Source organism: Diabrotica virgifera, chromosome 5 (genome assembly GCF_917563875.1).
Source record: "Diabrotica virgifera virgifera chromosome 5, PGI_DIABVI_V3a".
In the NCBI taxonomy this organism is placed as follows: Eukaryota; Metazoa; Arthropoda; class Insecta; order Coleoptera; family Chrysomelidae; genus Diabrotica; species Diabrotica virgifera.
The window spans coordinates 14063275-14088139 of record NC_065447.1 but is presented as its reverse complement, the minus strand read 5'-3'; the positions used below and the strand labels follow the sequence as shown (position 1 = coordinate 14088139).

General features: G+C 31.4%; 1 protein-coding gene across 1 annotated transcript in view; it reads left to right on the top strand.

The window, feature by feature from the left end:
* The first annotated feature begins 4630 nt into the window (after positions 1-4630).
* The window catches only part of LOC114326928 (probable sodium/potassium/calcium exchanger CG1090), a 273633-nt gene continuing 253398 nt past the window's right edge, over positions 4631-24865 (top strand). The window contains exon 1 of the mRNA XM_028275391.2: positions 4631-4726. The gene's annotated coding sequence lies outside the window, so the exon portion shown is untranslated. The remainder of the gene's footprint in view (positions 4727-24865) is intronic.

The following is a 24865-nucleotide window of genomic DNA, read 5'->3' as shown; positions in this document are numbered from 1 at the left end:
TTTGACATTCTATATATTTGATAACGTCAAATTTTATAATAAAACCCGTAATCGGAACAGTAGCCACTTTCTGTCAGTTGTTGTTGCGTGAAATAGATTTCCGACTTATTTCGTATGCTTTAAGTGATGACGCAAGGGTAAAGACTCGCGGACTCAACTGTAGACCGATTCATAAATGAAGAATAAGTAGGTACCTACCTATTACAGCGAATGGTCAAAATGTCTGATAGGTACCTAATAATACTTACCTTAAAAGAGAGAAAATTGGAATACTTAAGCCATCTAATACGGAGACAAAATACAGGCCTACAAAATACAAAATATATAATGCAAGGAAGGATTGAGGGACGAAGTAATCCAGGCCGCAGAAGAATGTCATGGATAAGAAATCTAAGAGAGTTGTTTAGTTGCACCACAAACAAACTGTTGAGAACATCTGTTAACAAAGTTCGAAAAACCTTGATTGATATCCAATCTCTAATAGGAAAGGAACGGAAAGAAGAAGACCAGAGAAGACTTATCATGTAACGAAATATCAACGGCAAAGGAAGCATAGGTCATAGAAAAATTTTCTTTCTGAGAAATCTTTGAAAGTGGTATTTATAATTGCAGCTCGGGAGACCATTTCAGAGCGGCTGCCAATAGGATATGAATAGCTATGATGATATCCAACCTCCGATTAGAGAAGAAATCATACGAAGATTGATTTAAATAAAGAAAACATTAAAAAATAAAAACATTCTCATAAATAACTATATTAGTCCGTTCTTTAACGGTAAAATATTGCAAAACCTCTAAATTTTAAAGAACCGCTTGGATGGACATGAAATTTGGCATACATATAGCTAACAAGTCAAAGAAAAAAAGTGATATTGTGCCGATATGTGCTTTTGCCCTGGGGGTTGTTTTCATTCCCTGTTGGGGGTGAAAAAATATTCGTCCAAAGAAAGTCAGGAAATTAATAAACTGGCTAATTTTAAGTAACTTTTGTTCTATAGAGTTTCTTCACTAAGTCAATACTTTTTGAGATATTTGGCAGTGAATATCTTCATTTTTTCAACAAAATAACCACGCTTTTAGACGGTTTTTCGCAAATAACTCAAATAGTAAGAATTTTGTCGAAAAAACATTCTTAGCAAAAATACAGCCTGTATAAAATTTAAAAAAATGGTGTATATATCACGTCTCTACACCACCTAGCAGAAGCAGAGTTACAGCTAATGAAAAATAGGTTCATATTCGTCAAATTCTAAATGGAATACTATAACGTGAAATAACCAAAAATGAAGCACATTTCGGGGAAAGCTCATTACAACTTATTTAAAGTGTTTAAAAAAAGCTTCACTTTTGTTTTATAAAAAATTTCTAGCATCAAAATTAAACAAGTTACGCTCAAAATAAAGTTAGTCTCTTTTGGTTTTGGTAAAAAAATCGAGAAAATCACCCCCTAATTAGTATTTTAAATGAACTTAATCGTTACGACTTCACAAGTTTCTTGACTCGTGTATATATTGTTTATATGATCTGTAAGTTTCATCGGTTCAAAGTTCTTATTATTGAAAGGGCTGTAGTTAAAAGGGGTTGAACGGGTCACAGATCACGAATGTATGCAAATTTAGAAACACCAAATCTTAATCGATTTTTGTCTAACAGAAAAACAAAAAAATACATGATATTAAGAAAAGCAAATCTGACATTTTTTGTTTTTCGAGATTTTTGGTATCTCTAATAATTTTTAAGCTATTTTGAAAAAAAAGCATATTTTTCAAAATTTAAATTTTTAAGAATTTTATTTTGAAACCAAATTTTTTCAAAAATAAGCACTTTGCATCTATGAAACTTACAGATCATATAAACACAACATAAGTAAAATAATTTGTGGAGCGGTAACGATTAATTTCATTTAAGTTGCTAATTAGGGGGTGGTCTTCCCGATTTTTTTTTTGCAAAAACAAAAGGGACCAACTTTATTTTGAGCGTAACTATAACATACTAAAAAAATCACTCAACTCGGACAACAGTTTTAGGAAATTCGAGACATCTAACGTGTACCGGGTGTCCCAATAAGAATGGATCTCGGCTATATCTCAGGAACCGTTTATAGTACAGCTTTGAGAAAAAATATTTATAGCAAAAGTTGCCTCAGGAAAAACCTGTAAATTATTTTCATAATTGTAGGTCCACCGCTAGAGGGCGTAATTGAATATCAAAAATTAAAAAATCAAAATGTTACAAGATTTACCTAATGAAAGTGCACTGTAAATCCAATCATCGTATTCTTCATAAAATTCTGCGCATATTTGATTTCACAAGTTTAAGTCTACCTTTGCAAATAACAGGTGGGGGTGAGTGGGAACCTTCTTATGAAAAAATGGCTGTAAGTCCGGTTCTGCTGAATCGAATTTTGTATACTTGATCTTGATGGATTCGACGGTTACTTGATGGAAGTTTATTTTATCTAACAATAAAACACTGAAAACGTTTGTTTTCTATACTTCCACAACATTTATTACAACTAAGTGACTACAGCTGTTTCGGCAGAGTGCCTTAAGTGATATAGTTTACAATGTGTTTGCCTTTTTAAGTCTTTAACTGAAGAGGTTGAGGAGTGGGGAGCTGTTTGTCTCGAGTTGGTCATTCAGAATTATATCTGTATTTTTCAGTTTATTAATTTCCATAGAGCTATCTTTTTAAGAATTTATGGAAATTAATAAACTGAAAAATACAGATATAATTCTGAATGACCAACTCGAGACAAACAGCTCCCCACTCCTCAACCTCTTCAGTTAAAGACTTAAAAAGGCAAACACATTGTAAACTATATCACTTGAGAAAGGCACTCTGCCGAAACAGCTGTAGTCACATAGTTGTAATAAATTTTGTGGAAGTATAGAAAACAAACGTTTTCAGTGTTTTATTGTTAGATACTTGATCTTGTTGAAATCAGCTCCTTTGCGTCAATGTAAGAGTCTTATTTTCGAAATAGTTTAATAAGTAATATGCAAGCTAGGAGGCGTTATTTAATTATTTTCAGAAATCTAGTTTTCTTTGGAAAATAGATATTAAATACAAGTATGCATTTTTAATCCTGTATTAACTGCATGTCGATACTTTTTTTCTATCTCGAGATATCTTAAGAAATGTGTAAATTCTAAACATAACTGTTACTGTCACCGGTGGACGAGGTTAAGGAAAAGTAGTGTGCTATGGAAAAAACAAATAAGCATTCTCCAGATGTAAACGTATATAATTAATTAAAACAACAATAAGACAAACAACACTATAAAATATAACAAATAAATAAAAGCAACTACTTACTTAGTCTTAGTGACTGCCTAAATGTTCAAGTTGTTGCCCATCATTTTCGATGCAAGCATTTAGTCTTTCAAGAGTAGATTGAATAGCAACCGATTTAACTGGTTTAGGCTTTTATTTATGGGGACGGATTAAAGACCTTGTATTTGCCGCTAGACCCACTACTCGAGAAAACATGATCTAGAATCTAGAGAATACGAAACGCCATTCAAAGCATTGCCAAAGCAGAAATTAAGACTGCTGTTCAATCTACTCTTGAAAGAGTAAATGCTTGCATCGAAAATGATGGGCAACAATTTGAACATTTAGGTCGTCACTAAGTAAGTATATGTAGTTGCTTTTATTTCTTTGTTATATTTTATAGTGTTGTTTATCATATTGTTGTTTTAATTAATTATATACGTTTACATCTGGAAAATGTTTCTTTGTTTTTTCCATAGCACACTACTTTTCCTTAACTTCGTTTACCGGTGACATTAAGAGTTGTTTAAAATTTACACGTTTCTTAAGATATCTGGAGATAGAAAAAAGGTATCGACATGCGGTTTTCGGTATTATGTTCCTAATTTGGTATAATTTTGTAATACAGGATTAAAAATGCATACTTGTATTTAATATTTTCCAAAGAAAACTCGATTTCTGAAAATAATTAAATATCTCCTCCTAGCTTGCATATTACTTAGTAGGCTATTTCGAAAATAAGACACTTACATTGACGAAAAAGAGCTGATTTCAGGAAGACCAAGTATGCAAAATTCGATGTAGCAGAATCGGACTTACAGCCATTTTTTCATAAGAAGGTTCCCACTCACCCCCACCTCTTATTTGCCAAGGTAGACTTAAACGTGTGAAATCAAATATGCGCAGAATTTTATGAAGAATATGATGATTGGATTTCCAGTGCCCTTTCATTAGGTAAATTATGTAAAATTTTGATTTTTTAATTTTTTATATTCAATTACGCCCTCTAGCGGTGGACCTACAATTATGAAAATAATTTCCAGGCTTTCCTAAAGGCAACTTTTGTTATAAATGTTTTTTTTCTCAAAGCTATACTATAAACGGTTCCTGAGATATGGCCGAGGGCTTATTGGGACACCCGGTACAATTCAGCGAGCGAGTCGATTATTTTGCTCTCAAGTGTATTACTTGACGGCGTCAAATTATTTTGTTAAATATACACAAAAAACAGAAATTCTCGCAGAACTGACAACGCCGCACCGACGCCCGGAGTCCAAAAAGCGCATGTACAATTTCCCGCAAAGAACTCCGCTGGAAATTCTCATAATTTCAATCTCTAGTTACGTTTCGTGAACTCAAGAAAATCCAGGCTCCGGGAAAGTCTACTGTAAAACGTACCAATCGAGTTGAGTGCTTTCTTTTGTGAAAACAGCCCAAATCGAAGTCAACGGTGAGAAATTTCATTAATGATTGTTAAGTGATCTTGTGTTTTTGTTATAATTCATGAAAAACATACAGGGGGATTATGTACGGTGAAAAAATAGCAACGGTATTATGTAAATGTTAAGGGTTGATGATGTTTTTTACTATTACTTACATAGAGTATTTAGGTATTTGATAACTATTGGAACACATATAGTACGTTCTTTAACGGTAAAATATTGCAAAACCTCTAAATTTTAAAGAACTGCTTGGATTGACATGAAATTTGGCATACACGTAGCTAACAAGTCAAAGAAAAAAGTGATATTGTGCCGACGTGTGCTTTTACCCTGGGGCTGTGTTTCACCCCCTTTCGGGGATGAAAAAATATATGTCCAAAATAAGACCGGAAATAGATAAAATTACTAATTCTAAGCAACTTTTGTTCTATAGAGTTTTTGCACCAAGTTAATACTTTTCGAGTTATTGCGAGTGAATATGTTTATTTTTCAACAAAATAACCACGTTTTTAGGCGGTTTTTCGCAAATAACTCAAAAAGTAAGTATTTTGTCGGAAAAAACATTCGTAACAAAAATATAGCCTGTAAAAAAGTGAACAAAACAGTGTGTATATTAGGTCTCTATATCTAGTAGAAGCTGAGTTATAGCTAATGAAAAATAGGTTCATATTCGTCAAGTTCCAAATCGAATATTTTAACGTGAAATAACCAAAAAATGAAGCACTTTTTTGGGAAAACTCATAATAACTTTTTTAAAGTGTCTAGAAAAAAGCTTATTTTTGTTTTATAAAAAAATTTCTAGCAACAAAATTAAACAAGTTACGCTCAAAATAAAGTTAGTTCCCTATTTTTTGGTAAAGAAATCGATAAAATCACCTCCTAATTAGCATCTTAAATGAACTAATCGTTACCACTTCACAACTTTCTTTACTCATGTATATATTGTTTATATTATCTGTAAGTTTCATCGGTTCAAAGTAATTCTTTTTGAAAGGGCCGTAGTTAAAAGGGCTTGGATGAGTCACTAATCACGAGTGTATGCAAATTAGAAACACCAAATCTTAACCAATTTTTGTCTTACAGCAAAACAAAAAAAATACAAAATATTCACAAAAGCAAAGCAGACTCTTTATATTTTTTAAGATTTTTGGTATCTCGAACAATTTTTAAGTTATTTTGAAAAAAAAAGTTTTTTTCAAAATTAAAAATTTTAAAAATTTTATCTTAAAACCAAATTTTTTCAAAAATGAGTAACTTGAATCGATGAAACTTACAGATCATATAAACACAACATAAGTAAAATAACTGGTGAAGCGGTAACGATTAATTTTATTTAAGTTGCTAATTAGGGGGTGATCTTCCCGTTTTTTTTTGCCAAAACAAAAGGGACCTACTTTATTTTGAGCGTAACTTGCTTACTTTTAATGCTAGAAACTTTTTTATAAAAACAGAAATAAAGCTTTTTTATACACTTTAAAAAAGTTGTAATGAGTTTTTCCCAAAAAGTGCTTCGTTTTTTGGATATTTCATGTTGAAATATTCTTTTTGGAATTTGGCGAATATGAACCTATTTTTCATTACCTATAACTCTGGTTCTACTAGGTCTAGAGACCTCATGCATACACCATTTTTTTTTACTTTTGTACAGGCTATATTTTTGCTAAAAACTTTTATTTTCGATAAAATACTTTTTGAAATGTTTGCGAAAAACCGTCTAAATACGTGGTTATTTTGTTGAAAAATGAACATATTCACTCGCAAATAACTCGAAAAGTGTTGACTTGGCGAAAAAACTCTAGGTATAGAACAAAAGTTGCTTATAATTAGTCACTTTATCCATTTCCGCACTTATTTTGGACATATATTTTTTAACCCCCGAGAGGGGGTGAAAGTCACCCCCAGGGCAAAAGCACACATCGGCACAATAATTACTTTTTTTTCTTTGACATGTTAGCTATGCGTATGCCAAATTTCATGTCAATCCAAGCGGTTCTCTAAAATTTACAGCAAAAACCATGAAGGAATGTACTAATTAAAGCTATAAAAAGAAGGATATTTGGAAAAATTCTTTATACTAATAGGTCTGGATCCCGCGTATGAAAAAAAAGTTGATTAATAGCAAGCTGAAAATTTGTTAATAGCTTAAGGGTGTCTAGTCGGACAAACTTTGATATATGGAAACACTGGAACAGGGGAAGTTTTAATTGTGGAACAGGTTAAAAATTTGGAACGGTCAAACAACGAAAACGGCACATGTATTTTGTCCGACAAAACAAACTTAAATTCTCCGAACAGGGATTAAACTCTCATGCAAAAATCAGACTGCTATTTATCACCAAATGGGCGTTTTAATCAGTGGAACATGTAGAATATGTCAAATGACAGCAATTATGACAGGTGATAAATAGCATTCTGATTTTTGCATGAGAGTTTAATCTCTGTTCGGAGAGTTTAAGTCTATTCTGTCGGACAAAATAAATGTGCCGTTTTCGTGGTCTGACCGTTCCAAATTTTTAACCTGTTCCACAATTAAAACTGCCCCTGTTCCAGTGTTCCCATATATCAAAGTTTATCCGACTAGACACCTTTAAGCTATTAACAAATTTTCAGCTTGCTATTAATCAACTTTTTTTTTATACGCGGGATCCAGACCTATAAGAGTATTTTCATAGTTCAAGAATAATAAACAAATTAATAATTTATTTATTTAGACGCACAACAGTCCATTAAGACCTAGAGCAATTTTATTAAACATAATCATAACATTAACTAATTACAATTATTTTTTTTCTCATTTAGCTTAATGCCTCGACAACTAATGGCCATTGGCATGGTACAGTGGATTTTTCCAATTAGGTACCTAGTGTAATGTGTAGTGTGTGTGTTGAGTAAATGTCTTGTTAGGAAAGTCGACGTCATTGTCTTTGCAAAGAGACGCTAATTGTATTCGAACGTCTGCGGTCTCTTCGGTGAGTACCGATACCACAAGGATAGAGACTATTTTCACTCATTAATTTTTAATAAATGAAAAATTCTCTTCCCAGGTGAGATTCGAACTCACGACCTTTGGGTCCAAAGGTAGGCGCTCTTACCAGTGAGCCATAGAGGGGGTACAATTATTTTAAAACTCAAACTTTAGTATGTATATAATTCTTGACTACTCTGAAGGATCCGATGAACATTTCTCCATTCTCTTCTGTTGTGTGCTTTTTTTAAAACCCTCACCTTCACGTGTTTAAGGTCTTCCTCTACGGAAGACTTTATTAATTCACCTCGTTCTAGGTCCACCTCTTCTTTAGTTTAACATTCCGTTTGCTGCCATTTTTTCTATATGCCAAAAACCATCTGATCTTTTGTGATTTGACGAACCCGGTGATGGCAGGTTCTTTGTACAACGTACAAAGCCATTTATTCCTTGATGGTTTTTCTCTTTCAACCGTCTTCTGTCTTTCTTCCTCCGAATACGCGACTCAACATTTTCGTATCCCATCTTAACTGAGTTTGTCTTGTCTAGAAATGTAATTTGAATTTATTGGTACTCTTAAACTCAATATTTTTTATTCACTTTTGCTATTCTAGCATCGAGTTCCCATTTCTCTTTTCCATTTTCACCCAATATTACATCCAGACCTAAATTCTCTCTTATTTCTGCGATATATTTGTTTTCATAATATTTCAATAACCTTTCCTCAATCATTTTGCAAGTACCAGTTTTATTCACTACTTCTATTATACCTAGTGTGACCAACTCCAATTTAGTCGCGCGAATGCGGGACAAGACTGAAAAAACTACCTAAAATCCGGGACTTTTCAATGAAAATCAGGCCATTTTTTTTAAATAAAAAACTTTAATATCATCTTTGTATTGATTATTTAACATTTTTATGTTCGCAAAAATTTTTTTGATGGAATGGGTTGTAATGATAATTATATTTTTGTTTTTTGACTTTTTTGTTTTTGACGTTTCGACTTTCAAGCCGGAAATCGTTCTCAAAAAACGAAAAATTAGAAAATCAACTAATGTTGGATTTCCATGTAAATTGAACCTTGGTTAAAATATAATTAGCATTATTTGATATTCATGTTTTTAAATCGTCTTTCAGAAGACGAGAATTAAAATAAAGAATCCGGAAAAAGTTCAGAGTTAGAGTTTTCGTAGAACTATGTATAATACGACGATATAAAATGTATGCGTTTTGGATGTGGAATTAGTATAACAGTCTAGAAATTGTCGACTTTTTTCGTCCCACCAATTCAATTTGATGTGAATTCTTAGAAGAATGATATATTAAAAATTTCAATATGGAATTTTACCAAAACGTTTTAAATTCGGATGGCCCCGAAGCCTTGTCCGGGACACGACTTCGTAATTCGGGCCATGTCCCGGATTTTTCGGGCTAGTTGGTCACACTAATTATACCCCTATAGTTTTCGACCCCCTTTTGTCGCCTTTTTTGTAGATCGGACACACAAGAGCGTTATTCCATTATTTCGGCATTTTTTTCTTATGCCAAACTGTTAATGTCAAGCGGAATATTTTTTCTTTCAATTTTTCGCCGCTATCCCTAAAAATTTCAGTTGGGATGCCATTTTCTCCTGCACTCTTTTATTTTTGACGTCTCTTACTATTTTTTAACTCAATTCAAAGCTGGTTCCTCGCTCGGACGTCTCTTCTTCATATTTTTGCCAATCTCATTTTCCTCTAGTTCTTCTTGTTGGTTTGTACTTAAGAGATCTTACAAGTATTCGGCCCATCTGTTTAATTTTTCTGTAGATTCTCCTAGAATTAATTCTTCTTTGTTTCTGCAGTACTTTGTATTATCCTTTTTAGTTTCACTGGATTTCTTGGTAGAAATTTTTTACCTCTTTGTTTATGTAGGCTTCTCTATGGTTTCAATTGTTTTTCTAGCTGATCTCTCTTCCTCTTTCTGCAAATTCTTTTAACTTATCTTCTTTTAGCCACAGAGTTTCCGATCGTATTTTAGATATTTTTCTGTCTCTTTTACTTTTGCCCTGTTTCTTCTATCCATTCATCGAGTCAGTCTTGACGTCTCTTTATATGCACTCTTCCTATATACTTTTCCGTTGCTTACGATATGACTGTCTGTATGGTCCGCTATTCTTCTTTTATTTGCGGCTTGATTGGATTCTCTAGCATTTTATTGATTGCTACATAGTCTGTTTAAGATGATGGGAACGTATTTTCGGCTGCAATACTATTCAAATGGGGATTCATTTTTTTCGAATCCTGAGAAAACTAATAAATATTTTTGAAAACTTTAAACGCAGAATGAAAGATTACGATATTGGCGAGGGCCGAAAGTCCATGAGAACTTCTATAATGTTTACTTTAATAAGTTACAGGGGTGAAAAAACTAAGAGAAAATTTAGTGTGATTTTTAATTTAAAATATCTCATTCAAAATAAACTTTTTATTTATTCTAAGGGACTTTCGGCCCTCGGTAATAATATAGTCTTTCATTATGCGTTTAAATTGTTCAAATATATTTATTGGTTTTTTTCAGGATTCGAAAAAAATGAACACAATGTTCGTGGTATATTTCCAAATCTATCTTTGGCATACAACACACTCAATCGAATAGAATATTGTCAGCATACTGTCAGTCAGACAGTGACAATCAGTGACAATTTTAAATATTTGACATGGCATCGGGAATATTTTGAGTTGTTGATTAAATAATATTGATATATAGTGTATTTGATAAATAATTGATTTAAGACGTGAACTTAATAAAAAGTTATTTATTGTGTATTATTTGTGGAAGATCCAAGCAGAGAATACATCAGGATAATATATTCTGCGATCCAACTATTTTGTTGTTAAAGATGTTCAAAACTGTAAGCGTTCCATAGTAACAATATATTATTAAAAAATCACTTTAACACTTGTCCTCTTTTCTCGATTGAGTATCAGTTTTTGTTGTACATATAAATTATTACAATCACTGAATACATAGTTAGTGAAAAAATTATCACATTTATTAACTGAATTAATAATTTGCAATTATAAAAATAACAGTTATCCAAGAACATTCAAAAGTCATCTCTTTAAATTAATGATGACATTTTCAAGTAGAATCACATTCTAGTAATGTTTACATATCCATACCAGTGTGAATTTTACTACACGTAATTTGCCGTGTAAAGACAGAAAAGTAGGGATACTCGCAAAATATTTGCGAATTATGTACCGATGGCCTTAATACATATGTTTCTCTTGTTTACATTTCACTGTTATGACATTTTGACACTAATGACATTTATGAAATTTTGACACTACTGGTATTTCATAGGTTAATCGGTTATATCGGTGATTTTTTGTGTTTCCTGCGCCATTTTTTTTAATTTTTAGATTTTTGGCCTACTTTTATATAAAAAACAGTTATTTTTAGAATTCTCTAGCGACGTATAATATCATATGTATAGATTAGCGTTGAATGCCAATATGATCAACCAAAAAAGAAGATGTATTTGGTGATTTTTCTAATGACTTTCTTGGGTGTGAATATGTCTTTTTAGTTTACTACTCCTAGTTTAAAAACAAACCATAGTAAATGCTCACTATTGGTATCTGTCCCTGTGTAACTTCTGTAATCGACAATTGCCTTATTAGACCAGGGCGCATATGTAAAAATATTAGTACATTTGGACGTTGAGAGGTGACTCAAATTTTTTTGCAGAAATTGCTTAAAAATAAATCAGATAATAATATTTGAGTTATCCTCCCTCTCAAAAAGGTCCGGAACATTGTTTAAATAATCAAAATGTCCAAAAATTAAGGAAAAATTCGATTTTATTCTTGGTTTTTTGATTAAAACTTTAAAAGTATTCATTTCCGAGAAAAGTTGTACTAACATAAAAGTTGCGTAAATAAATTTCCTACAATAAAGAATTGGTTAAAAATTTAAGAAATAGTCACCCTTGTTGCAAAATAGCAATAATTGTGAAAAAAAAACATACAAAAACAAGTATTCGCATTTTACGTTTTTCAACCATTTATGCTACACTTAGGCCCTTCATATTTCACCCTGAAAAATTTATGATACAGTAAAACGAAACTGTAAATTTCATTAAGATCGGTTCAATAGATTTTGCAAAATAAATTTTGCAATCCAGCTTTCGTAGAAAAATGCATTTTTTCAAAAAGTTACAGGACTGAAAATAAAGCAGATAGCAAGTTGAAAATTTTTGTGCATATAGCAGTGTACTGTACCTTTCATTTGCAATTTTGCAAAATTAAAATCGCTTAACACCACGGCGTCAGGAATTTTTTAAATAAACATTAATTATTGGTGCTACGCGCAGGACAGCTTGTATGTTGCTCTGATTGGGCATTCCAATGACCTTTGATAATGATTGATATATTTTAATTTTTATGATATTTCGATATAAATAAATAAATTTGTTTATTGCAAAATAAAAACACATACTCTATCCTTTGAAATAACACTTTTATTAGCAAAAACTTTCTTTGTTCATATATTTTAACTTCATTAATAAAAGTTTATTATTTTTAAACATATGCAATTGTTTAAACAATATTTCACAAACAATAATAAAATTAGTTTGATTTTTGTGGAATTAAAAAATTAAAATACAACAAAATATAGAGTAAGAAAATAATATATTAGATAAGGATTGGAAGAAATTTTGGTGGAAATCAACCTGTGTGAATCGAACACCTCTGTCCTGCGCGTAGCACCAAAAATTATTGTTTATTTCAAAAATTTTCTGACGCCGTGGTAATTAATCGATTTCAATTTTGAAAATTTCAAATGAAAGGTACAGTACACTTCTATAAGCAAAAAAAAAATCAACTTGCTATCTGCTTTATTTTCAGTCCTGTAACATTTTGAAAAAATGAATTTTTTTTGCGAAAGCTGTATTGCAAAATTTATTTTGCAAAATCTGTTGAACAGATCTTAATGAAATTTACAGTATTGTTTTACTGTATCATAAAGTTTTTCTGGGTGAAATAATAAGGTCCTAAGTTTAGCATAAATGGTTGAAAAACGTAAAATGCGAATACTTGTTTTTGTATGGTTTTTTCGCAATTATTGCTATTTTGCAACTAGGGTGACTATTTTTTAAATTTATAACCAATTCTATATTGTAGTAAATTGAATTACGCAACTTTTACGTCAGTACAACTTTTCTGGGAAATGAATGCTTTTAAAGTTATAATAAAAAAACCAAAGAAAAAGTCGAATTTTTCCTCCAATTCTTGACATTTTGATTATTTAAACAATGTTCCGGACCTTTTTGAGAGGGAGGATAACTCAAATATTATTATTTGATTTATTTTCAAGCAATTTCTGCAAAAAAATTTGAGTCACCTCTCAACGTCCATCTCAAAACAGATCCGCCCTGGACTATATCAGGTTTGCTTATTAGGACATGGCCTATTATGAATTTTTACTTTTTCATGGTCAAAACTTGCGCTAGCTGTTTTCATTTTGTTCTCTGTAACAAATTCGATTAACTTTTTCCCATTTTCATTTAATTTTTTTTGCATAATTCGTCCCCTGTTATTCTTCTATAGATTTCCTTTTTACGACTGTCGCATCGATATATTTCCGAAATAATATATCATTTTTTTCTGATTTAAATTCAATGGTTACCATTTTGTAGATATTACATAAAATGCCTCAACTTGGGAGTCTAATCAGCTTTTTAAAGTTTTTCAATCGCTCAGTGCTTCGAGATGTGAAAATAAATGGAGTTGAAATTTTCTTTTTTCCCCAGTTGGCTTTTTCTCGTTTCCCTATGCAGTGGCGGCTCGTACCACTTTAAGAAGGTAGTGCCAGAATTCGGACAGCCGCCAAAATTTTTAGTGACGGTTTCACGATATTGTAAAAAAAGTTATAAAACAAAAATTAAAAAAAAAATAGGCGCTGATACTTTTACCTTATGTATCCTATGTATATTTATCTGAGGTGCCAAGAATTTGTTCAAAATTTATCAAAACAGTTCAGTAAATTCATTAAGGTGATACAGTAGCGATCAACAGGTAGCCAAAACGCGTTCCAAGATTTGGAATACGTATTTGTAATATAAGAAAGAATGGCGGTACAGAGCCCAATTTAAAAAATATATTAATATGTGGAAATTACTCTGTAATTAAATACAATATTAAAAAAACGAGCCTGTACCGCCATTAAGAAGAATAAAAAATACACTTTCTTCAAATAAACTTTATCAGATGCCTAGATTTTGTGTCATTGTGGAACTACTAGTGAAATAAAGAATTTTAGTAGTTCCAAAATAACACAAAATCTAGGCACCGGATAAAAAAGTTTATTTGAAAAAAGTGTATTTTTTTGTTCTTCTTAATGGCGGTACAGGCTCGTTTTTTTAATATTGTATTTAATTACAGAGTAATTTCCACATATTAATATATTTTTCAAATTGGGCTCTGTACCGCTATTCTTTATTATATTACGAATACGTGTGCCAAATCGCGTTTTCGCTACCTGTTGATCGCTACTGTTTCCTCTTAAGGTGATACAGTGAAACAGTAGCGATCAACAGGTAGCAAAGACGCGTTCCAAGATTGCGGCTGTAATTTTGAATATTTTTTCGAGATATTTGGCACACGTATTCGTAATATAATAAAGAAAGGCGGTAAAATACAGAGCCCAATTTCAAAAATATATTAATATGTGGAAATTAGTCTGTAATTAAATACGATATTAAAAAAACGAGCCTGTACCGCCATTAAGAAGAACAAAAAAATACACTTTCTTCAAATAACCTTTTTTATCCGATGCCTAGATTTTGTGTCATTTTGGAACTACTAAAATTTTTTATTTCATTAGTAGTTCCAAAATGACACAAAATCTAGGCATCGGATAAAAAAGTTTATTTGAAGAAAGTGTATTTTTTTGTTCTTCTTAATGGCGGTACAGGCTCGTTTTTTTAATATTGTATTTAATTACAGAGTAATTTCCACATATTAATATATTTTTGAAATTGGGCTCTGTACCGCCATTCTTTATTATATTACGAATACGTGTGCCAAATATCTCGAAAAAATATTCAAAATTACAGCCGCAATCTTGGAACGCGTTTTCGCTACCTGTTGATCGCTACTGTTTCCTCTTAACAATAAAAAACTCTCAATTTACAACCATTATTTACTGCCAATATTACTTAGCTTGCATTACGATTTAGTCTCTAGTTACAAAATTATAAAAATAATACTATTTCATTATTTACACACATGCACAAAGTTGTGCCAATACCACATTTAAAGTTTACGATACATCTTTCTTGTTTTTTTTTTGGTTGCAAAGTTTTCAATGACTTTATTATTAAAATTATCAATATCATTTACAAAATGCTTTTCTGCAGGTAACATACCTAAGTCGTTCTTCTTTCATTGTATTTTTAACTAATGTTTTAATTCGTTTTAACATCGAAAAACGGCGTTCTGCTTCAGATATTGATATAGGAATGGTAATTAAAATGCTTAAAAGTTTAATAGTTTCTTCCAATGTGCTTTTTAAACCTTCCTCATTTAATAAAACTCATAGCGGAATAGCCCCAAAGGTAGTACTTAATTCGTCTCACTAATACAGTACTTCTAATTCAGTTTTAAACCGAGTTTTGTTTAAAAATTAAAATTGTCTCCATGTTGCATTAAAAAATGATTCGGGGAACCGACGCTTGGAAGCAGAAAACTTACCGTAACCGACGGTTTACAGAAACCGTAAGACGGTAGACCTTTAAAAGATCTGGAACTTTAAATATTATGAACCTTTAAGTCGTTGTCTAATTCGGCGCTAAAATTGACCAGTTCCTTAAATATGCCTCTATTTTGTGATTTTTTTTTTCGTCGTGACCTCTTTAAGCTAACTCGAAAGCTCCACAAAACCTTATAAAATTTGTAAAGAAAAACCACTAAAAGAGTTTTTTAAGATACTAATCTGATTCATTGTCAATTAATAAATTAAACTTAAGAAATAATCAAAATATTATTTATACTACACCCACGATCATGATGCACTAAAAGTTTAATAATAATATTATAAATACAAAAACTTTAACAGAAAATAGACATAACAAAAGCGACAAGCCAGCACTTAAAGAAACTCAAAATAAATAGATACCGTGCCCGGCACGAGATTCTCATTGAAGGTATACTAAATAGTCCAATATAGCTCTTTCTCTGTCACTTATATAGGATGCTCGTAAAATCTTTCTCTTTTCAGCCGTGCCAGTACCAATTTTGGCTCAAGATTCTCCAGCCGAATAATCTCCGCTGTAAGTGGCAGCGATTGTACTACGCGCACAGTTGGCAGATTTTATATAATTTATGAAGATAAAAAGAAATACACACAAAAAATTAACAGGCATTAAAAGATTTTAAAAATAAAAAATATGCTTCTGCATAATTAGGAAGGTAGTGCCATGGCTCTATGGCACTACCTCACGGGCCGCCACTGTCCCTATGTATTCGTACCATAACATAAATAATATGTTTTCTGATTTTAATACTTTCTTGGCTCTTAATATCCGTTGGTTTGGATGTGTGTTATTTCGTGCCTAAAGATTTTGTCGAAATATTGTTGCGATTGGTAAAAGATATACAAAATAAATAATCTTTTGTTTCAATCAACCAACAACAGTATTATTATAATATTATATAATGAATGGTGCAATTTCATATTATGCTTTATCTTTGTAAGATATTCTAGACGATATCAAAACCACAAAGTGTATCTAATAATAGCAAAGAATTATTTGTCGTGTAAATAGTTACCATATGTATACAGGGTGTTTCATTAATAATTGTCCATATACTAACTGGAGAATCCTTAGCACAAAATACGAAGATTTAACCTAAAACACTTAAATAAAATGTGATTCCTTACTGAGTTACAGGGTGTTTTATCTAAAAATTTAAAAATTATTTTTGCTCAACATTTTAAAACTATTCGACGTATCCCTTTCAAACTTAGCAGGTAGTATAGGTACTGTACAAACTACTAAATTATGTTAAACAAACGTTTCTGGCTATTATCAGAGGCGTACGACGGGGGAAAGTGAATGGTTGACCCTTTCCAAATTCTACGCCACTGGCGAAATTGCTAATTTAGTTCAATTTTTGGATTCTCTAATACTTTCTATGAAAATAATATACTCTTCATTCGTAACGATAAAGTCATTAGTTTTCGAGATCTTTGAAGTTAAAAATGAAACGACACGGTTATTTTGATTAATGTATTGTGTCGCTTCATTTTTAATTTCAAATATCTCGAAAACTAACCATTTTATTGTTACGAATGAAGCGTATATTATTTACATAAAAAATATTGCAAAGTCAAAAAATTACACTAAAATAGCAATTTCGTCAGTGGCGTAGAATTTGGGAAGGGTCAACCAGCCACTATCCCCTGTCGTACGCCTCTGGTAGTAGCTAGAAACGTTTATTTATCTTAATTTAGTAGAGTGTACAGTACCTACACTTTCTGCCAAGTATGATGAGGATACGCCAAATAGTTTTAAAGTACTGATACAAATAATTTTTAAATTTGAGTCATATGAATTACATCATGAATTAATCAAAATAACTGTGCCGTTTCATATTTAACTTCAAATATCTCGAAAACTAATGTTTTTATCGCTACCAATGAAAAGTATATTATTTACGTAGAAAGTATTGGAGAATCTAAAAATGGCACAAAAATAGTAATTCCTCCAGTGGCGTAGAAATTGAGAAGGGTCAACCATTCACCATCCCCTGTCGTACGCCTCTGGTAGTAGCTAGAAACGTTTGTTTATCATAATTTAGTAGGGCTTCTAGTAGTCGCACTTTCTGCCACGTATGAAAAGGATATGTCAAATAGTTTTAAAATGCTGATCAACAATAGTTGTTAAATTTTTGAATAAAACACCCTGTAACTCAGTAAGGGACCACATTTTATTTAAGTGTTTTAGGTTAAATCTTCGTATTTTGTGCTAAGGTTTCTCCTGTTACTATATGGACAATTATTAATGAAACACCCTGTATACCGGGAACATACACACATTCATACACATACACACATACACAAATCTGCTCACGACCCACTAGTGGGTCGCGACCCACCGGTTGGGAAACGCTGCCCTATACTATTGAAGTTATACCCTATACTTAAGGGCGTAGGCGCAAAATTTCGCGCCAACGTGTTTTAAATGCATTAATTTTTTTCGAATCCTGAGAAATAATAAGTGTTTTTGAAAAATTTAAACTCAGAATGAAAGACTATATTATTACCGAGGGCCGAAAGTCCCTTAGAATATCCAACAAGTTTCTTTTGAATGAGTTATTTGAAATTAAAAATCACATTAAATTTTCTTTTGTTTTTCACACCTGTAACTCATTAAAATAAACATTATAGAAGTTTTCAGGGACTTTCGGCCCTCGTTAATAATGCAATCTCTCATTCTGCGTTTAAGATTTTCAAAAATACTTCTGTGTGTTCAGTGTCTTCTTCTTCCGGGTCCGTGTTTGCTCTCTATTTTACCATGTATTATCAGTTGGAGTATACGTAATTTATCATGTCTCATAATATGACCGAGGTATTCAAGTTTGCGTTTCTTAATGAGTGTGAAAGAGATTTCTTTTTGTTTTTCCCTTCTACGCAATACCTTTAAGTTGGTGGTGTGGGTCGTCCTGGATATTTTGAGGATACGTCGCCACACCCACATTTCGAATGCCTCTAGCTTTTTAATTAATGTTTCCGTTATTGTACAGGCCTCTGCACCATACAGCAAGACTGGAAATACATAGCACTTTAGCAGCCGTATTTTTAGTGGAAGAGAAATGTCGCAATGGGTGAATATATTTCTCATGTTTTTAAATGTTGCTCTAGATTTTCAAGCCCATATCCTATGTTTTGGAATTATTTGTTCTAGATAGGTAGCTAGATAAATTAAATTTCTCAGAAGAGTAAAAGGTATAACACAACTTGATAGACAGAGAAGTGAATATGTAAGACAAGAACTGTCTTCTTGGTTCGATGGGTACTTACCCGAGGTACCGCAGTCATTCGGATATAATAAGCCATTCTTTGTAGAGACAATGAAGCCGACTTTACATAGTAACGAGGCAACTATTTAACACACACTACAACATAAACAATGTACAATAAGCCAATCAACTGGAGTTGGACAAGTGCGTAAAAAAACGAACGTATATTTACCCTGACAGCAAAAAGTGTTGTCTGATACTATGAGGCTTAAAAGCACGACTAGGTTTTATTTCATCCCTCTTAGCGTAGAAACTCGTCTTAAAGAAGACGATTTTTCTTTTCCTCTACATAATTTTCTTTTCCACATAAGACTTCGCAGTGTGCTTTTGCAAAAAGACATTGTTTAATTGACCCATAGCTTTCGAGGATCTAGTTTATCCTTTATAGTCCAGGGCGCATCTGTTTTGAGGTGGACGTTGAGAGGTGACTCACTTTTTTTACAGAAATTGCTTGAAAATAACTCAAATAATAATACTTGAGTTATCCTCCCACTCAAAATGGTCCGGACCAAACATTGTTTAAATAATCAAACTTTAAAACTATTCATTTATGAGGAAAGTTGCACTAAAATTTAAAAAAATAGTCACCCTTGTTGCAAAGTAGCAATAATTGCGAAAAAAACCATACAAAAACAAGTATTCGCATTTTAAGTTTTTCAACCATTTGTGCTACACTTAGGACCTTCATATTTTACCCAGAGAAACTTTATGATATAGTAAAACAACACTGTACATTTAATTAAGATCGGTTTAATATATTTAAATGTTGCAGGACTGAAATAAAGCAGATAGCAAGTTGAATTTTTTTTGCTTATAGAAGTGTACTGTACCTTTCATTTGCAATTTGCAAAATTAAATCGATTAATTACCACGGCGTCAGGAAATTTTTTTAAATAAACATTAATTTTTGGTGCTACGCGCAGGACAGCGGTGTTCGATTCACACAAGTTGATTTCCACCAAAATTTCTTCCAATCTTTATCTAATATATTATTTTCTTACTCTATATTTTGTTGTATTTTAATATTTTAATTCCACAAAAATCAAACTAATTTTATTATTGTTTGTGAAATATTGTTTAAACAATTGCATATGTTTAAAAATAATAAACTTTTATTCTCTAAGTTGAAATATATGAACAAAGAAAGTATTTGTTAAAAAAAGTGTTATTTCAAAGGATTATGTGTTTTTATTTTGCAATAAACAAATTTATTTATTTGTATCGAAATGTAATAAAAATTAAAATGTATCAATTATTATCAAAGGTCATTGGAATGCCCAATCAGAGCAAACTATCCGCTGTCCTGCGCGTAGCACAAATAATTAATGTTTATTTAAAAAAATTTCTGACGCCGTGGTGGTTAGTTTTTTAATTATGCAAATTGCAAATGAAAGGTAAAGTACACTGCTATAAGCAAAAAAAAAAATTCAACGTGCTATCTGCTTTATTTTCTGTCGTGTAACATTTTGAAAAAAAAAAATGAATTTTTTTTGCGAAAGCTGGATTGCAAAATTTATTTTGCAAAATATATTGAACCGATCTTAATGAAATTTACAGTTTTGTTTTACTGTATCATAAGTTTTTTTGGGTGAAATATGAAGGTCCTAAGTATAGCACAAATGGTTGAAAAACGTAAAATGCCAATACTTGTTTTTGTATGGTATTTTTGCAATTATTGCTATTTTGCAACAAGGGTGACTATTTTTTAAATTTATAACCGATTCTATATTGAAGAAAATTTAATTACGCAACTTTTATGTCAGTACAACTTTTCTCGGAAATGAATATTTTTAAAGTTATAATCAAAAAACCAAGAAAAAAATCGAATTTTTCCTTCATTTTTTGACATTTTGATTATTTAAATAATGTTCCGGACCTTTTTGAGAGGGAGGATAACTCAAATATTATTATTTGAGTTATTTTCAAGCAATTTCTGCAAAAAAATTTGAGTCACCTCTCAACCTCCAAATGTACTAATATTTTTAGAGATGCGACCTGGTCTATTAGTCTAGAACCTTAGAGAACGCAGACAGGTTTTATTCCTGAGCCTTAAACAATATTCCTTAATCGAGTTATTAAGGAAAATTACCCAGAAAAAAATATAAACGTTTAATGGAATGATTCTGTTAATTATTGCAATAAATGCTGTGTTTAATTCTCAGAAAAATAAAACATTGTATTCTACCACAAATAAAATCCATAAGGTATTTCCGCTAATCGTGGCATGGTAGTAAGTAGTACCATACACTGGGCAGTATATTTCAAGAGTTTTCATTAACTCTTAATTACGTTTTTATCATGCATAATTAATATTTAATGGTTAAAATTACGAGTAGAATGATTTATTTAACTACTCGCATTCCTCTATTTGTTAAAGATACTTCTGAAATGTACCGGGTGTTCCAATAAGAATGGCTCTCGGCCATATCTCAGGAACCGTTTATGGTACAGCTTTGAGAAAAAAATATTTATAACAAAAGTTACCTCGGGAAAAACTTGGAAATTATTTTCATAATTGTAGATCCGCCGCTAGAGGGCGTAATTGAATGTCAACAATTCAAAAATCAAAATTTTACAAAATTTACCTAATGAAAGGGCACTGGAAATCCAATCATCATATTCTGCATAAAATTTTGCACATATTTGATTTCACAAGTTTAAGTCCACCTTTGCAAATAAGAGGTAGGGGTGAGTGGGAATCTTCTTATGAAAAAAAAAGCTGTAAGTCCGTTTCTGCTAAATCGAATTTTGCATACGTTGTCTTGTTAAAAACAGCTCTTTTTTGTCAATGTAAGAGTTTTATTTTGGAAATAGTCTAATAAGTAATATGTCAGCTAGTAGGCGTTATTTAATTATTTTCGGAAATCTAGTTTTCTTTGGAGAATATTAAATACATGTACCTATGCATTTTTAACCCTGTATTACAAAATTAAACCAAATTAGCAACATAATACCGAAAACCGCATGTCGATACCTTTTTTCTATCTTGAGATATCTTAAGAAACGTGGAAATTTTAAACAACTGTTAATGTCATCGGTAAACGAAGTTAAGGAAAAGTAGTGTGCTATGGAAAAAAACAAAGAAACATGTTACAGACATAAGCATATATAATTAATTAAAACACAATAAGACAAACAACACTATAAAATATAACAAAGAAATAAAAGCAACTACTTACTAGTGACGACCTAAATGTTCAAATTGTTGCCTATCATTTTCGATGCAAGAATTTACTCTATCAAGAGTAGATTGAACAGCAGTCTCAATTTCTGCTTTCGCAATGCTTTGAATGGCGTTTCGTATTCTCTAGATTCTAGATCATGTTTTCTCGAGTAGTGGGTCTAGCGGCAAAAACAAGGTCTTTAATCCGTGCCCATAAATAAAAGTCTAAAACAGTTAAATCTGTTGCTATTCAATCTAACGCTTGCATCGAAAATGATGGGCAACAATTTGAACGTTTAGGCAGTCACTAAGACTAAGTAAGTAGTTGCTTTTATTTCTTTGTTATATTTTATAGTGTTGTTTGTCTTATTGTTGTTTTAATTATTTATATGCGTTTACATCTGGAAAATGTTTATTTGTTTTTTCCATAGCACACTACTTTTCCTTCCTCGTTGACCGGTGACAGTAACAGTTATGTTTAAAATTTACACATTTCTTAAGATATCTCGAGATAGAAAAGAGGTATCGACATGCGGTTTTCGGTATTATGTTGCTAATTTGGTCTAATTTTGTAATACAGGATTAAAAATGCATACTTGTATTTAATATTTTCAAAAGAAAACTATATTTCAGAAAATAATAAAATAACGCCTCCTAGCTTGCTTATTACTTATTAGGCTATTTCGAAAACAAAACACTTACATTGACGAAAAAGAGCTGTTTTCAACGAGACCAAGTATACAAAATTCGATTTAGCAGAACCGGACTTACAGCCAGTTTTTCATAAGAAGGTTCCCACTCATGCCCTCTAGCGGTGGACCTACAATTATGAAAATTATTTCCAGGCTTTTCCCGAGGTAACTTTTGTTATAAATATTTTTTTCTCAAAGCTGTACCTACTATAAACGGTTCCTGAGGTATGGCCGAGAACCATTCTTATTGGGACACCCGGTACAGTGTGTATAAAAATTAATGATACTTGCTAATGTTGATTTTTAATAATATTCCAAAGAAATTTTTTTCGTATAAATTAATATTAGCCTTTTAAAGTCACTCGCCATGGCATGATCACCATAAATATTGAACAAATCAGGTGACAAAACGCACCCTTGTCTAAACTCTCTCTTAAGGTTCTAAGTTTTATTCAAACTTCTTTTTTGTACTCATACCGGGTGGAAGAAAAGAAATGTTTTTCTTTTGTTAAGCTTGAGACACCCTGTAGGGAGGACGAGGTACAAGTCTGAGTATACATCGGAATCGTATTGTAGCCTTATGTTTTGTGAATATTTTGTTTTTTAAATGTGCCTGATATTTTTAGAAACAAAGAAAATAGACGGTTTTTTACTAGTTTAAGTTGTATTTTAACTGAAACAAAAGTTTGAGACACCCTTTAGGAATAGACCAGGACTAATCTGTAAAAAAAGTCTATTTTTGGATGCGAGAGGTGGCATTCGGATTTTTGCAGATAAAGTTAGGTGACACCTTCAGTAATAATAATTATTGACTTATGATCCTCAAATATGCCCGGAACATTAATAAAAAAATTAAAATATTTAAAAATTTCGAAAAACATCGATTTTTTTCTGCTTTCTTTGCTTATAACTTTAAAACGATTCGTTTTGTAACAAAGTCGTACATAAATAAAATAAAGATAATTGAATTTTGTATGATATACGACTGGTCAAAAATGTCTTAAGGTATTACCTTTTCTGCAATATAGCAATAAATACAAAATAAGGGGGCAAAATACGCCTGTTGTTATTCAATGTTTCTTAACCACTTTGGTGGCACTTAGAACCTTAGTAATTCGATTAGAAAATTCTTAGAACTTACTTAAACGGTCTACCAAATTTCATTAAAATCGACCTAATAGATTTTGCATAATAAATTTGCAATCTAAATGTTTTTAAAAAAGTTCAAATTTTTTAAAATTTCGGAACAAAAAGTAGACCATTTAGAAGTTGGCAAATTTTTTTTACATATAAAGAGGTGCTCCACCTATCTAATACACATTAGAGAATTAAAATCTGATTATTTAAGGGGCCTCAGCAATGTTTTAAAATTATAAACAATTTTTAATTATAAAAATTAATTTTCAGCAATGCAAATAATTAAAACCGGTATAATTTGACTTAAACTTTCAAATGCTGTCAGCAGAATTGCTATTTTACTTTTTAATCAAAAGTTATTCGCGTTCAAAAATTGTAATTTTTCGATTTTTTAAAAGTTCCACCGCGTTTATCTAGAAAACTTTGCATCCTACGAAAAAACTTGTAAGAACATTTTTTGCTTAGAATTAGGGCAAGTCCATCTAAATAAAGGAGCCCCTAGCACCCCCTCCTGGCCACAGCACTAATTTGTTTTTAAGCCAAAAAATTGTTTATAACTTTAAAACATTGCTGAGGCTGCTTAAATAATCCGATTTCAATTATGTAAAGTGCATTAGATAGATGGAGTGCTTCTTTATATGTAAAAAAATTTACAAACATTTGTATGTTCTAGTTTTTGTTGTGCAAGATTTTAAAAAATTTTAATTTTTAAAAAAAAGTTTGATTGCAAAATTATTATGCAAAATCTAGTAAGTCAATTTTAATGAAATTTGGTGGACGATTTTAGCACATTACAAAAATTTTCTAAGGGAATTAGGAAGGTTCCAAGTGTAACCTAAGTGATGGAAAAACATTGAATAGGGACAGGCTTGTTTTGCCCCCTTATTTTATATTTATTGCTATTTTGCAGCAAGGGTGATAAATTAAGACATTTTTAACCAATCTTACCTGATAGAAAATGTAATTATCTTTGTTTTATTCCTATACGACTTTGTTCCAAAATGAATCGTTTTAAAGTTATAAGCAAAAAAATTAGAAAAAAAAACGAAATTTTTTGAAATTTATAAATATTTTATTTTTTTTTTATTAATGTTCCGGGCATATTTGAGAAGGAGCA